This window comes from Triticum aestivum, chromosome 2A (genome assembly GCF_018294505.1).
Source record: "Triticum aestivum cultivar Chinese Spring chromosome 2A, IWGSC CS RefSeq v2.1, whole genome shotgun sequence".
Lineage (NCBI taxonomy): Eukaryota > Viridiplantae > Streptophyta > Magnoliopsida > Poales > Poaceae > Triticum > Triticum aestivum.
The window spans coordinates 25742874-25760307 of record NC_057797.1 but is presented as its reverse complement, the minus strand read 5'-3'; positions in this window follow the sequence as shown (position 1 = coordinate 25760307).

Sequence of the window (17434 nt, the reverse complement as noted above, 5' to 3'; positions counted from 1 at the left end):
GCTGCCCGGATAGTAGAGTCGATCCAACCTTCACAGTCAGAAGCTGGCCGAGGTCTGGTGCAGATCCGAGCCTTGCTCTGGGCGGCAGGAGAGCAGAATACGGTCGTATCTCAGTCGCGGAATAGGATCCATAGCAGATCCGTGGTTGCAGACACAGTTCAGTCGGCCCATAGCCAAGATCGCCCCCGAGGCGTGAGGGACGTGGAGATCGACGAGATCAGTAGAGAAACCGTGAGCAGTATGATCACCGAGCCGATCGCGATGATCGTCGTCGAGTGCCCACGCCTCCCCCAAGGAGTGGGTCGTACATGCCTCGGCAACATGAATACAGACGCCCTCACAGTGTTGGGCGAGGTATTCCAGTCGACCCCAGTGAGCCAGGCTTTGATGCGAGATCTATTCTCGTTCAGGGCTTGGTCGATAGAAACAGAGCTCACCGAGAGGGCCATGACAGGGATCTGCAAACCAGCAACAGGGTGCATGTCTCATGTCTAGAGTGCTTCAGCAGAGCTATCACAGCTGCGGTAATTCCCCCCAACTTCAGGTTGGCGACTGGATTCAGTAAGTTCACTGGTGAGTCGAAGCCTGACACTTGGCTTGATGACTACCGAGTGGCTGTCCGGATTGGTGGCGGCAATGATGAAGTGGCCATGAAACACCTTCCTCTGATGTTGGAGGGCTTGGCTAGAGCATGGCCGAATCAGTTGGCCCCTGGTGGTATTTATACTTGGGAAGATCTCGCCCGAGTGTTTGTCAGAACATTCGAGGGCACTTGCAAACGGCCGGCAGGTTTGACAGAATTACACTGTTGTGTTCAGAAACCGAATGAAACTTCGAGGGATTATATCCAGAGATGGACCACCCTACACCACACGATAGAGGATGTGTCTGATCATCATGCAATTTGTTCCTTTAAGGAAGGTGTTAGGTATCGGAAGTTGAGTCTGAAATTCGGTCGGATAGGAAATATGACTCTGACTCGGATCATGGAGATTGCCACCAAGTATGCCAATGGTGAAGAAGAAGAACGACTCTGGAGTGGCAAGCACAAAGCAGTCGCCCACAAAGCTGGAGGAGGAAACTCCGGTCGGAAATAGAAGCACAAGGCCGAGCCAGCTGCTCCTGGTGAAGCCTTGGCTGTGGTTCAAGGAAAGTTCAAGGGGAAGCCCAAAGGGCTGTGGAACCCCAAGAAAGTAAAAGATCAAGATGGAAATGACGTGTTGGATCTGCCGTGCCACATCCACACCAAGAAAGATGAAGAGGGTAATTTCATTTACACGAAGCACACCACTCGGCAGTGTCGGCTCCTAATCCAGCAATTCCGAGAGAAACAACCCAAGGAAAAGGAGAAGGAAGCAGACAAGGTTGAGGATGAGGAAGGGGGCGATGATGGTTATTCCCATGTGAAGTCGATTGAAAGTCATCAACAGAGAAGTCAACATGGTCGCTCCGGTGACACCCAGTTACTTGAAGTGGTCACAGACTGCCATTACATTCGACCAGTCTGATCATCCAGCACACATAGCCACCCCTGGGAGGCAAGCACTGGTGGTCGACCCGGTGGTCGAAGGAACTCGACTGATAAAGGTCCTGATGGACGGTGGAAGTGGCCTGAACATACTATATGCAGAGACGTTGAAGGGAATGGGCATTCCGATGTCCAGACTCAGTGAAAGCAATATGAGTTTCCATGGGGTCATTCCAGGCAAGAAGGCTGCATCCCTCGGTCAGATTGCTCTCGACGTGGTTTTCGGTGATTCCAAAAATTACCGCAAAGAAAAGTTGACATTTGAAGTTGCGGATTTCCAGAGTGCCTATCATGCCATTCTGGGCAGGCCAACGTATGCATGTTTTATGGCTGGCTCGACCATGGTACGTGTACCTCAAATTGAAGATGTCTGGTCCCAAAGGCGTGATCACTATCTCTGGTAATCGGAAGAAGGTGATACGTCTCCGTAGTATCTACTTTTCCAAACACTTTTGCCCTTATTTTGCACTCTAACTTGTATGATTTGAATGGAACTAACCCGGACTGACGCTGTTTTCAGCAGAATTGCCATGGTGTTGTTTTATGTGCAGAAAACAAATATTCTCGGAATGACCTGAAACTCCACGGAACATCTTAGAAAAAAATAATAAAAAATCCTCGCCAAAGATGAAGACCAGGGGGCCCACACCCTTCTCACGAGGGTGGGGGGCGCCCCCCCCTAGGGCGCGCCCCCTACCTCGTGGGCCCCCTGGATGCCCTCCGCAGCAACTCCAACTCTATATATTTGCTTTCAGAGAGAAAAGAATCAGAGAGAAGAAATCATCGCGTTTTACGATACGGAGCCGCCGCCTAGCCCTAAAAACTCTCGGGAGGGCTGATCTAGAGTCCGTTCGGGGCTCCGGAGAGGGGGATTCGTCGTCGTCGTCATCATCAACCATCCTCCATCACCAATTTCATGATGCTCACCGCCGTGCGTGAGTAATTCCATCATAGGCTTGCTGGACGGTGATGGGTTGGATGAGATTTATCATGTAATTGAGATATTTTTGTTAGTATTTAATCCCTAGCATCCATTATGTTCTGAGATTGATGTTGCTATGACCTTGCTATGCTTAATGCTTGTCACTAGGGCCCGAGTGCCATGATATCAGATCTGAACCTACTATGTTTTCATGAATATATGTGATTTCTTGATCCTATCTTGCAAGTCTATAGTCACCTACTATGTGTTATGATCCGGCAACCCCGAAGTGACAATAATCGGGACCACTCCCGGTTATGACCATAGTTTGAGGAGTTCATGTATTCACTATGTGCTAATGCTTTGTTCCGGTTCTCTATTAAAAGGAGGCATTAATATCCCTTAGTTTCCAATAGGACCCCACTGCCACGGGAGGGTAGGACAAAAGATGTCATGCAAGTTCTTTTCCATAAGCATGTATGACTATATATGGAATACATGCCTACATTACATTGATGAATTGGAGCTAGTTCTGTGTCACCCTATGTTATGACTGTTACATGATGAACCGCATCCGGCATAATTATCCATCATTGATCCGGTGCCTACGAGTTTTCCATATACTGGTTTACGCTTATTTACTTTCCCGTTGCTATTGTTACAATCACTACAAAAACCAAAAATATTACTTTTACTGTCTTTACTTTTGTTGCTGCTGCCACCACTATCATATTACTTTGCTACTAAACATTTTGCTGCAGATACTAAGTTTCCAGGTGTGGTTGAATTGACAACGCAGCTGCTAATACTTGAGAATATTCTTTGGCTCCCCTTGTGTCGAATCAATAAATTTGGGTTGAATACTCTACCCTCGAAAGCTGTTGCGATCCTCTATACTTGTGGGTTATCAAGACTAATTTCTGGCGCCGTTGTCGGGGAGCATAGCTCTATTCTTTGAGTCACTTGAGATTTATATCTGCTGGACACTACGAAGAACTTGACAGATCCAAAAACCAAGATCTATCCCTCAACTATGAGGGGAGGTAAGGAACTGACATCTAGCTCTGCACTTGATTCACCTTCTGTTATGAGTAAGTTAGCGACACCTACATCTGCTTCTGCTATGCGTTCTGATATGTCGCATGTTATTGATGATGCCACTTCTGCTATGCATGATACTTATAACGAAACTGCTTCTATGCCTGATACTACTGTGCCCCTTGGTGAATTTCTTGATGAACAAATTGCTAGGGCTAGAGAAAAAGAAATTATTGAATCTGAATACGATGATGATAGTGATGATGAAAATATGCATATTATTCCTGAGGGTTATCTTTTTGATATGGAATCTTCTGCCGCTATTTTTGCTTGCAAAGATAGATATGAGCTTAAGAGGTTATTAATTAAATGGAACAAAGAATCATTTAGAGATAAAATGAGACCTGACCCTGCTTTTGCTACTTCACCTATATGTGTTCCTGATAAAGATTATGAATTCTCTGTTGATCCTGATATAATTACTTTGGTTGAATCTGATCCATTTTATGGCTATGAATCTGAAACTGTTGTGGCACATCTTACGTAGTTAAATGATATAGCTGCCCTGTTCACTAATGATGAGAGATCGTGTTACTTTTATATACTCAAAATATTTCCGTTCTCATTAAAAGGTGATGCTAAGATATGGTTTAATTCTCTTGATCCTGGTTATGTGCGTAGTCCCCAGGATATGATTTATTACTTCTCTGCTAAATATTTCCCTGCTCATAAGAAACAAGCTGCTTTGAGGGAAATATACAACTTCATGCAAATTAAAAGTCCCACAAGCTTGGGGGAGGCTTCTCAAGTTACTTAATGCTTTGCCTGATCATCCTCTTAAGAAACCTGAAATACTTGATATCTTTTATAATGGACTAACCGATGCTTCCAGAGATTACCTGAATAGTTGTGTTGGTTCTCTTTTCAGGGAAAGAACACCGGATGAAGCTGAAATTTATTGAATAATATGTTGACAAATGAAAATAATTGGGCACCTCCTGAGCCAGCTCCTGAGCCATCTCCTGCTCCAATTAATGATCTTATTCCTAAACCAACTCCGAAGAAGAGAGGTGTTCTATTTTTCAGTCCCGAAGATATGCAAGAGGCAAAGAAATCTATGAAAGAGAAAGGTATTAAAGCTGAAGAGGTTAAGAATTTACCTCCTATTGAAGAAATACATGGTCTTAATTCACCGCCTGTTGAAGAAACATATGATCTTAATTCTTTATTTACTGAATAACCTCCTGATCCCGATATCCTAACACAGGTAGTAAAGGTAAATTCTCTCTATAGATATGATAAAGCTGAAGTCCCTCCTACTAAAATTGCTAGTCATTGCTTGGATGAGTTTGATAGCTTTATGTTTAAGCAAGACGACTTCAATGCTTATTTTGGTAGACAATTAAAAGAAAATGCTTATATGATTAGACGCTTGGGTGATTATATGGCTAATATTAAAGGTGAACTTAAAATTGTTAGCAAACATGCTTCTATGGTTACCACTCAAGTAGAACAAGTACTTAAGGCTCAAAAAGAAGTGCTTGATGAAATGAATAGTAAGAAAAATGATTATACTGTTAGAGTGGCTACTAGAACTGGTAGAATGACTCAGGAACCTTTGTATCCTAAAGGCCACCCTAAGAGAATCGAGCAAGATTCTCAAAGAAATAATATTGATGTTCCTAGTTCTTTTAAAAAGAAGAAGAAGAAAAATGATAGAACTGTGCAAACTTCTAGTGAACCTATTGCTAAACCACCTGATAATCCAAATGATATTTCTATGTCTGATGCTGAAACACAATCTGGTAATGAACATGAACCAAGTAAAAATATTAATGATGATGTTCATGATGATGCTCAACCTAGTAATGATAATGATGTAGAAATTGAACCTGTTGTTGTTCTTGATAACCCACAATCAAAGAATCAACGTTATGATAAAAGAGACTTTGTTGCTAGGAAACATGATAAAGAAAGGGAACCTTGGGTTCAGAAACCCATGCCTTTTCCTCCGAAACCATCCAAGAAAAAGGATGATGAGGATTTTGAGCGCTTTGCTGAAATGATTAGGCCTGTCTTTTTGCGTATGAGATTAAATGATGTGCTCAAAACAAATCCTTATGCTAAATATATGAAGGATATCATTACTAATAAAAGAAATATACCGGAAGCTGAAATTTCCACCATGCTTGCTAATTATACTTTTAAGGGTGGAATACCAAAGAAACTTGGAGACCCCGGAGTACCTACTATACCTTGCTCCATTAAAAGAAATTTTATTAAAACTGCTTTATGTGATCTTGGAGACGGTTAGTGTTATGCCTCTCTCTTTATATCGTAGACTTGACTTGAATAAGTTGACACCTACTGAAATATCTTTGCAAATGGCTGATAAATCAACTGTTATACCTGTCGGTATTTGTGAGGATGTGCGTATTGTGGTTGCAAACGTTACTATTTTAACTGACTTTGTTATACTTGATATTCCCGAGGATGATAGTTTGTTTATTATTCTTGGAAGACCTTTTCTTAATACTGCAGGGGCTGTTATTGATTGCAACAAAGGCAATGTCACTTTTCATGTTAATGGTAATGAGCATACGGTACACTTTTCGAGGAAACAACATCAAGTTCATAGTATCAACTCTATTGGAAAAATTACATCGATTATAATTGGAGGTTTTGAATTTCCTCTTCCTACTGTCAAAAAGAAATATGATATACTTATTATAGGGGATATGCATATCCCCGTTGAGGTAACTTAGTGTTATTCGAAATTTCTCCGGTTTCATGATTATCGGAATGAGTTTGTTAACAAGACTTGATCAACCTTGTTAGTGGATTCTTTTTTTATGAGCATGAGATGGATGAAACTAGAAGAACAACCTTCTGTACCCTCTCTATATTTTCTATTAATTAGTAGAAATAAAGTAAAAGTAGTATTTTTTCTGTCTATTTCCTGACTTATCCGTGCAATATAAAAATATCCCGAAAATAAAAGTCCTCAGAATGACATGCCAATTTAATATGATTTTTTCAGGAATATTTGATTTACTGTGCAAAAATTACCGCGGGTGGTGGGCGTGCCCCCCTACCTCGTGGGCCCACGGTCGCCCTCCTCCACTTATCCCAGCACCCATCTTCTTCCTCTATCTCACACAAACCCGAAAAACCAACTCAAGCCCGAGTTCCAGCCACTTTTGCTGTGATTTTCGATCTCCTTGCTCAAAGCACCTCTTGCAAAACTGCTTGGGGAGATTGTTCCTTGGTATGTGACTCCTCCATTGGTCCAATTAGTTTTTATTCTAGTGCTTTATTCTTTGCAAATTTTTGCTTCTTAGGTGACCCTGTTCTTGAGCTTGCATGTCAAATTTATATGGTCAAAGGTAGTTTTGATGCATGATATAGGCCCTAGGCACTTGTAGGAGTAGTTGCTATCAATATTATTGACTTTGGTTTACTTTTATTTTGAAGTTACTAAAAATTTGAGAATTTTTCAGAGAAAAACATTATGCTTAGGAAGATGTTCCAAGCTGGTTCCTCTAAGAAGCAAGGACCCAGGATTGCTATGCACGATGCTGATGAGGATCCACCAAGAGACGCTCCGGTATGGCCTTGCGAATGGCCGTCGGAAAATTTTATGGACCGTGCCAGAATTAAAGAAGAATTCAAAGCATATTTGTGCAATGCCGGTCTTGAGGATTTTGAGGCTAACAAATGCCCCCAGGATCATGATCTCACAAGTTCATTTGTGAGGAGGTTTGAGTATTCATCTTCGCGTAATTCTCCTTCAGTCATGTTTGATCTTTATGACAAATCTTATACCATGGACCTAGAGGATTTCACTCTTGCATGCAAACTTCCATCATGGGGAAGTAATAGGGATCCCCCTAAATCTGAATTTAGAAACTTTCTTGCTAGTATAACTGTATGGGAATCTAGAGATATAATGCAGGCTACCATAGGGAGCATTCAGTTTCCTGCTATACATTATTTTTCTCTCTTCATTGGTAGATTCATAAGTGCTAAGGATGAAGCATGTCACATGTGTGTCCCTGATCTTAGAATTCTTAGGAGTGCTGTGTCAGGAGACCAATCTTATCATATGGGAGCCATTGTAGCTCGTAGGTTGTATCATAATAGACATAATGGAGATTTCTTTGGAGGAATTTATGCAACCCGCTTAGCTCATTTTCTTGAGATAGACATTCGTGAGGGTGATACGGAGTTGCCTCCTGCATATTTAGATTATGACTCTATGGCTTCGCACCAGTTTGTTGAGAGGCCTGAATCACCTCTCTTATATCGTTTAATTTTTGATAAACGACGTGTTTTCCGTATTAGTCTCCCTGCTCCTGCCTTCTTTGATTCACAGACAAAAAGAAGATATGTTATTACTAGAGAGGAGGCAGAAGAGTACGAGAGGAGAGCGGAGATAGCTCGACTCCACGCTGCAGCTCAGCAGGCGATAACCGTTGCACAGCAGTACAACCCCAGCTACACCTATGGGTATCCGCCAGGCTATCCCTGGCAATAGACCAACTTAGGCCAAAAGCCTAAGCTTGGGGGAGTATGTATTTCTCACCGACATTACATTTATGTTCACACACACTCGTTGCTAGACGTCGGTGCTCATACACTTCCATTGTAATATCCATGCTAGTTTATTTTCTTTTTCCTGTTTTCTTCTTGTGTGTTTGTTAAACCTTAAGAAAAATCAAAAAAATTAGTAGTAGTTTATTTTTCTGCTGTAGTAGTAATAATTAAAAAGAAAACCCAAAAATATTTCCCATTCTTCTTTTGTTTGTTGGGAGCTTTCCCGTGTAAATAGTTTTATTTCTTTTCTTTTCTTTGGGGGTTAGTAGGAGAAGACCATAATTAAATTGTTAAAGTGGCTCTTATATGCATTATTGTTGATTTAACCCAGAGCCCATATTGCCTTGTCATCTCCTATTTATTGAATGCTTGCAGATTCCAGCTTAGTCCAATGCATGTGAACTCTTATTATTATTCACACCGTTCGGTCGTGCAAGTGAAAGGCAATTAAGATGATATATGATGGACTGACTGAGGTGAGAAAAGCTGGTATGAACTCGACCTATTTTGTTTTTGTAAATATGATGAGTCCCTCGTTCTTGATTCAGCTTATTATGAATAAACATGTTTGCAATGACAATTAAAGATCATAGTTGCTTGTGCCATGCTTGATTATCTATGAGTTATAATAATTTACCTTGTATGCCAACATGCTATTGAGATGATTATGATGTGTTATGATGGGGTGGTATCCTCTTTTGAATGATTTAAGTGACTTGACTTGGCACATGTTCACGCATGTAGTTGAAACAAAATCAACATAGCCTTCACGATATTTATGTTGATGGTGGATTATATCCTACTCATGCTTGCATCCAATGTTTATTAATTTTAATGCATGTACATGGCTGTTGTCGCTCTCTAGTTGGTCGCTTCGCAGTCTTTTGCTAGTCTTCACTTGTACTAAGCGGGAATACTGCTTGTGCATCCAATCCCTTAAACCCCAAAGTTATTCTAGATGAGTCCACTATACCTTCCTATATGCGGTATCTACCTGCCGTTCCAAGTAAATTTGCATGTGCCAAACTCTAAACCTTCAAATAAACATTCTGTTTTGTATGCTCGAATAGCTCATGTATCAACAAAGGTTGTCCTTATCTTCTGTGTTAGGCGGGTTATTCTCAAGAGGAGTGGACTCCGCTCCTCACTCACGAGAAAATGGCTGGTCACCGGGATGCCTAGTCCCATGCTTTATGCAAACTAAATCAAAATTAATTGTAAACAAAACTCCCCCTGGGACCTGATGTACGTTGGAGGCACTCATTGTTTTGAGCAAGCCATGAATTGATGCTTGTTGGAGGAGGGGGAGTATAAACTTTAACATTCTGTTTGGGAACCGCCTATAATGTGTTTAGCATGGAAGATATCGCCATCTCTTGGTTGTTACGTTGACAATGAAAGTATACCACTCAAAATACAATTTATCTCTATTGCAAAACCGAGCTCTCGCACCTCTACAAATCCCTGCTTCCCTCTGCGAAGGGCCTATCCATTTACTTTTATGTTGAGCCATCACCCACTTATTAAAAAGCACTAGCTGGAGAGCACAGCCATCATTTGCATTCATCACTGTTAATTTATATTGGGTACGACTATGATTGGATCTCTTTTACCATGAATTACAATGTCTAGTCAGTCCTTGATCTTTAAAGGTGCTCTGCATTTATGTTTTGCGGTCTCAGAAAGGACTAGCGAGATACCATCTTGTTATATCATATTATGCCTTGCTAGTTGCTTATGCTATTGATATGAGTAATTGTGAGACTTGAGAATTATTGCAAATTTGGTTAGTTATGATCTATGTTGAAAACTTGAATGCTGGCTTGACATAGTTACAACAACAAGAGCAAACAAAGTTTGTAAAAGTTTTTCTTTCTTTCTTTCAGTTTGTCAACTGAATTGCTTGAGGACAAGCAAGGGTTTAAACTTGGGGGAGTTGATACGTCTCTGTCGTATCTACTTTTCCAAACACTTTTGCCGTTGTTTTGGACTCTAACTTGTATGATTTGAATGGAGCTAACCCGTACTGATGCTGTTTTTAGCAGAATTGCCATGGTGTTGTTTTATATGCAGAAAACAAATATTCTTGGAATGACCTGAAACTCCACGGAACATCTTAGAAAAAAATAATAAAAAATCCTCGCCAAAGATGAAGACCAGGGGGCCCACACCCTTCTCACGAGGGTGGGGGCGCCCCCCCTAGGGCGCGCCCCCTACCTCGTGGGCCCCCTTGGCTGTGGTTCAAGGAAAGTTTAAGGGGAAGCCCAAAGGTCTGTGGAACCCCAAGAAAGTAAAAGATCAAGATGGAAATGACGTGTTGGATCAGCCGTGCCACATCCACACCAAAAAAGATGAAGAGAGTAATTTCATTTACCCAAAGCACACCACTCAGCAGTGTCGGCTCCTAATCCAGCAATTCCGAGAGAAACAACCCAAGGAAAAGGAGAAGGAAGCAGACAAGGCTGAGGATGAGGAAGGGGACGATGATGGTTATCCCCATGTGAATTCCACTCTGATGATTTTTGCTGACGTTGAGAGCAAAAGTCGATTGAAAGTCATCAACAGAGAAGTGAACATGGTCGATCCGGTGACACCCAGTTACTTGAAGTGGTCACAGACGGCCATTACATTCGACCAGTCTGATCATCCAGCACACATAGCCACCCCTGGGAGGCAAGCACTGGTGGTCGACCCGGTGGTCGAAGGCACTCGACTGACAAAGGTCCTGATGGACGGTCGCAGTGGCCTGAACATACTATATGCAGAGACGTTGAAGGGAATGGGCATTCCGATGTCCAGACTCAGTGAAAGTAATATGAGTTTCCATGGGGTCACTCCAGGCAAGAAGGCTGCATCCCTCGGTCAGATTGCTCTTGACGTGGTTTTTAGTGATTCCAAAAATTACCGCAAAGAAAAGTTGACATTCGAAGTTGTGGATTTCCAGAGTGCCTATCATGCCATTATGGGCAGGCCAGCTTATGCACGTTTTATGGCTCGACCATGCTACGTGTACCTCAAATTGAAGATGCCTGGTCCCAAAGGCGTGATCACTATCTCTGGTAATCGGAAGAAGGTGATACGTCTCCATCGTATCTACTTTTTCAAACACTTTTGCCCTTGTTTTGGAGTCTAACTTGTATGATTTGAATGGAACTAACCCGGACTAACGCTATTTTCAGCAGAATTGCCATGGTGTTGTTTTATGTGCAGAAAACAAATATTCTCGGAATGACCTGAAACTTCACAGAACATCTTAGAAAAAGATAATAAAAAATCCTCGCCAAAGATGAAGACTAGGGGGCCCACACCCTTCTCACGAGGGTGGGGGCGCGCCCCCCTACCTCGTGGGCCCCCTGGATGCCCTTCGACGCCAACTCCAACTCTATATTTGCTTTCGGAGAGAAAAAAACAGAGAGAAGAAATCATCGTGTTTTAGGATACGGAGCCGCCGCCAAGCCCTAAAACCTCTCGGGAGGGCTGATCTGGAGTCCGTTCGGGGCTCCGGAGAGGGGGATTCGTCGACGTCGTCATCATCAACCATCCTCCATCACCAATTTCATGATGCTCACCGCCGTGCATGAGTAATTCCATCGTAGGCTTGCTGGACGGTGATGGGTCGGATGAGATTTATCATATAATCGAGATAGTTTTGTTAGGGTTTGATCCCTAGTATCCATTATGTTCTGAGATTGATGTTGCTATGACTTTGCTATGCTTAATGCTTGTCACTAGGGCCCGAGAGCCATGATTTCAGATCTGAACATATTATGTTTTCATGAATATATGTGAGTTCTTGATCCTATCTTGCAAGTCTATAGTCACCTACTATGTGTTATGATCCGGCAACCCCGAAGTGACAATAATCGGGACCACTCTCGGTGATGACCATAGTTTGAGGAGTTCATGTATTCACTATGTGCTAATGCTTTGTTCGGGTTCTCTATTAAAAGGAGGCCTTAATATCCCTTAGTTTCCAATAGGACCCCGCTGCCACGGGAGGGTAGGACAAAAGATGTCATGCAAGTTCTTTTCCATAAGCACGTATGACTATATACGGAATACATGCCTACATTACATTGATGAATTGGAGCTAGTTCTGTGTCACCCTATGTTATGACTGTTACATGATGAACCGCATCCGGCATAATTATCCATCACTGATCCGGTGCCTACGAGTTTTCCATATACTGGTTCTCGCTTATTACTTTCCGCTGCTACAGTTACAATCACTACAAAATACCAAAAACATTACTTTTGTTGTCTTTACTTTTGTTGCCGCTACCGCCACTATCATATTACTTTGCTACTAAACACTTTGCTGCAGATACTAAGTTTCCAGGTGTGGTTGAATTGACAACTCAGCTACTAATACTTGAGAATATTCTTTGGCTCCCCTTGTGTTGAATCAATAAATTTGGGTTGAATACTCTACCCTCGAAAGCTGTTGCGATCCCCTATACTTGTGGGTTATCAGATGGCAGAAGAGTGCCTCCAGAAGGGCTCAAAGATCGTCGATGCTCACATGGCCGTGCTAGGATTGCAAGAATACCAGAAAAATGCAGATCCGAGTGATTTTTTGCGAGCCAAGAAGCCAGCCACAGATTCAACATTCCAGTCGTCTGGTGAAACGAAGTCGATTCACATTCACCCGACAGACCCCAATGCTGCTCCGACTCACATTTCAACCACACTTGACTCCAAATAGGAAGAAGCGCTTATCCAGTTCCTCCGCGAGAACTAGGACATCTTTGCATGGAAGCCTTCTGACATGTCGGGTATTCCCAGGGGACTGGCTGAGCATCGTTTGCGAGTCGACCCAAAAGTGAAACTAGTCAAAGAACATCTTTGACGGTCCGCCGTACAGAATAGAAAGGCAATCGGTGAAGAGGTGGCTCGGCTTTTGGCAGCTGAGTTTATCCGAGAGGTTTACCACTCCCAGTGGTTAGCCAATGTTGTCATGGTCCCAAAGAAGGACGACTCACTTCGCATGTGCATTGATTTCAAGCATATCAGTCGGGCCTGCCCGAAAGATCACTTTCCTCTCCCTCGCATTGACTAGATAGTCGACTTGACTGCAGGGTGCGAGCGTTTGTCCTTTTTGGACGCCTACTCCGGGTACCACCAGATCCGTCTGCACGGACCCGACGAGATAAAGACAGCTTTTATCACCCTGTTTGGGTGCTTCTGTTATGTCACTATGCCATTCGGTTTGAAGAACGCTGGAGCCACATTCATGTTGATGATTCAGAAGTGCGTGCTCACTTAGATCAGTCGGAATGTGGAAGCATACATGGATGACATTGTTCTCTCACTCGGAGATTTAGCTGCAGTCCAGTACTCACCTAAGTTTGAAACAATCCTACCGAGTGGAGAGCAATCCTCCCACTCGGGGGCTTAGCTGCAGTCCAGTACTCGCCTAAGTTCTCTCACTCGGAGATTTAGCTGCAGTCCAGTACTCACCTAAGTTTGAAAAAATCCTACCGAGTGGAGAGCAATCCTCCCACTCGGGGGCTTAGCTGCAGTCCAGTACTCACCTAAGTTCTCACTCGGAGATTTAGCTGCAGTCCAGTACTCGCCTAAGTTTGAAAAAATCCTACTGAGTGGAGAGCAATCCTTCCACTCGGGGGCTTAGCTGCAGTCCAGTACTCGCCTAAGTTCGAAACATATCCCTATCCGCAAGGACGACAAGGTGCAGGTGGAATGCAACCTTCTCCTTCGGAGCTACGACACAAGTACAACGTGCGCTCCATCCCTATCCGCAAGGACGACGAGGTGCAGGTCGACTGCAACCTTCTCCTTCGGAGATACGGCACAAGTACAACGTGCGCTCCATCCCTATCCGCAAGGACGATGAGGTGCAGGTCGACTGCAACCTTCTCCTTGGGAGCTACGGCACAAGTACAACATGCGCTCCATCCCTATCCGCAAGGACGACAAGGTGCAGGTCGACTGCAACCTTCTCCTTTGGAGCTACGCCACAAGTACAATGTGTGTCCCATCCCTATCCGCAAAGACGACGAAGCGTAGGTCGACTGGAGCCACCACTTCAGAGCTGCATCTCCAGCGCAAAGACTATTCTGAGCAGTGAACAAAGTCCGTTCGAAGGCAAAACGCAAGCATATTCGGAGATAAACAAAGTTCGGATAAATCCTAAAGTTCCAAGCAGCAAATCAAAAGTATTCGGGCATCAAGCCCGAAGGAGTTTAACGGTTACAGTAATCACTCGACATTCCAAGGCAAAGTTAAAGTAGATTCATGTCCCATAAGTTTGTTCACTCGGCAGGTGGAGGGCTGGCAGGCTCGACGAATGCGTCCAGGTCGATCCCATCCGCAATCCGAGTAGCGGCAGTGATGAAAGTCTCCATGAAGGACTGAAAGTCATGCTTTTGGTGTTAGCGACTTTGATCGCAGCCAGCTTGTCTTCATGAGCCTCCTTGCAATGGACTCGCACCAAGGATAGCGCCACGTCAGCACCACACCGGGTGGAGGACTTCTTCCATTCTTGCACTCGGTCAGGGATCTCATTCAGTCGAGCCATCAGGGATTCCAGGTCATTTTGAAGCGTCGCCCTTGGCCAAAGCGATGAGTCGAGTTGGGAGACTACCTCCTTCAGGCGCACGAGAGAGCTTGTGGCGCTGGCGATACGGGACTCCAGTCGGAGCACGTTCATTGCAGTTTCGTCGCAAACTGGAGAAGCGATAGGGTCCAGACCCATATCGACCTTTCCAGTTTCCTCGTCAAAGTCTTGGCAGAATTCTACAACCAAAAATTAGTGAGTCGACCGAGCAGGATCTGTTCGCAAGCATCAACACAGTCGGTTTAAAAGAAATACCTTCCAGAGTGAGATAGAGCTTCTTGACAAGAGTCCTCACATAAGCTTCCGTGTCATTCCTCTTGCGGATCACGGACTCCACCTTTTCATTCAGGGCAACCTTGTCCTTCTTCAGACTAGCCACTTCACGGTTAGATTCATTGAGGCAAGATTTTAGACTGTTCACCTCCCCTTCCAGCGTTCCGACTGAAGCAAGCTTCTGGTCTACGAGAGCAGTTTTATCTTGGGTTGCTTTTTGCGCGGCAGCGAGGTCCGAGTCCTTCTTCTCCGGAGCCAACTTCATTTTCTCTGCAAAAGAAGCAATCGAACCAAACAAGAGATCAAAGAAATATATTGAAAGACAGTCGACAGGCAGTTACCTTCCATACCAGCAGCTTCATCTTGAGCTTTCTTCCGATTCTGTTGGGCCAATTCCAAGTCGAGGTTGAGTTGCCTCTGCTTCTCCTCAAGTTCAGCAAACTTGGAAATAAGAGTACAATATTTCTGCAGAAGGCAAAAGATGGGTCAGTCGACAAGATCAAAGGTTGTTTACTTCCGAGTGAATAAAACCTAAAGAAGTTTGCTTAGACCCCAGCCGACTGCACACAGTCGACTGCGGTCTCGGAGGCTACACCCAGCGGGTGCACTTGGCGTGCTCCCGCTTATTAAGACCCAACTCGACCGGTCCGCCCGAGCCAAGTAAAAAAAAGCTCTTCAGACCCCAGTCGACTGCGGTCTCGGGGACTACACCCAGTGGGTGCACTTAGCAAGCCCCCACCGGTTCAAATCCTACTCGACCGGTCCGCCCGAGTCAAGTGGAAGAAAAGAAAGGAAGGTAGAACTCAGATCCCAGTCGACTGCAAGCAGTCAACCGCGGTCTCGGGGACTACACCCAGTGGGTGCAATTAGCATGCCCCCACCGGTTCAGATCCTACCAGCGGCGTGGTGTTGGATGACTGAAGGAATCACCGGTGCAGTCGACGGTGCGGGGTGCTCACTCGACAAGGGTGCAGTGCAGGTTACAGAGGGCTTGCCCGCGTCCTCAGGTTGATGGACGGGTGGTGTTGTTGTTGGCCCTTGCTGAGACATCTTGCCAGTTGCTACCTTCTTGCTCTTCCTGGGCTTAAGAGCCACATCTTCATTGTCATCTGGAAGAACGATGACATTGGGTGGAGCTGCAAGACAGATCATTCGACCCCAAGTGAACCACTATAATGCAATCGACCATGGAATCAAGAAGAAGATCATAAGAGTTTCTACCTGGGTTAGAGGTAACCGCATCTTCCATCTCCTTGTCTCGGTACTGGAGAGAAGAGGTTCCCGATGTAGCAGCACTGCAAAGACCCGCATCCAGTCGATTATGTTCTGTTACTCGAGTCGACGAAAAGAACAAGTCAGATGATTACCCAGAGATAGTAGGGACGGTCACTTTGATCCTGGGCAAAGCCTTTGGTAGTTTGGAGGAGGTGGCTTTCGGTGCTTTCGGCGCTACAGGCGGCATAACATTGGGCTGCTTCGGAGCCTTCTCAATCGGCGTTGGGGAAGACGTCCTGGGATGCCTCAAAGACTGCCCAATTGGCGCGGCCACTAGGCCCAGAGCGCCGGCCGGGTCGTGAGCGTGTTTGGATCTCCTCTCCCTGCGAGGAGGCGAGTCGGCCTCTTCGTCATCAGTCGATTCGTCGCTCTCCTCGTCCTCCTCGGCATCCGAGTGCCCTTCGCCGCTCTCGCCCCCGCTCGCTCCTTCCTTGACGTCTTGCTCCTGCACTCCGTTGGGCATTGAGTACATGTCGATGAGGGCCTGAAAAGATAATGATCAAAAGAAATTCAGTCGACCATCAACAAGATGTCACACAGTGAATCGGAAAGATACTTGATGAAACAAAATCATACCTGCTCCGGCTGACGCGAGTGGTCGAATGGAATCACTCCCCTAGACCCCCGAGGGTTATCTTTATTGCTGGTGATTCCCATCAGCCACTTCTCCAAGGTGTCCTCGCTGACGTCCTCCGGGTGGATCCGAGTGGAGTCCTCGAGCCCAGAGTACATCCACATCGGATGATCACGTGCCTGAAGCGGTTGGGTGTGTCGATCGAGAAAGACCTCCAGCAGGTCCATCCCAGTCACCCCGTCGCGGACGAGTTGGACGACCCGCTCGACCAGCACCTTGACATGTGCCTTATCTTCTGGGACCACCTTCAGGGGGGAGGGCTTCTCCACTCGAGCCAAAGAAAAGGGAGGACGTCCAGTCGACTGACCCGGGGTCGGCTGGTCCTTACAATAAAACCAAGTCGACTGCCAACCCCGGACCGAGTCAGGAAGGATCATTGCTGGGAAGGTGCTCTTATTCATCATCTGGATCCCTAGGCCCCCGCACATCTGGATGATGTGCGTCCTCTCATCACTCGGATTGGCCTTTTTGACCGACTGGGAGCGGCAGGTGAATATGTGTTTGAAAAGACCCCAGTGCGGTCCACAACCCAAGAAATTTTCACACATTGACACGAAAGCAGCCGGATAGACTATGGTGTTTGGAGTGAAA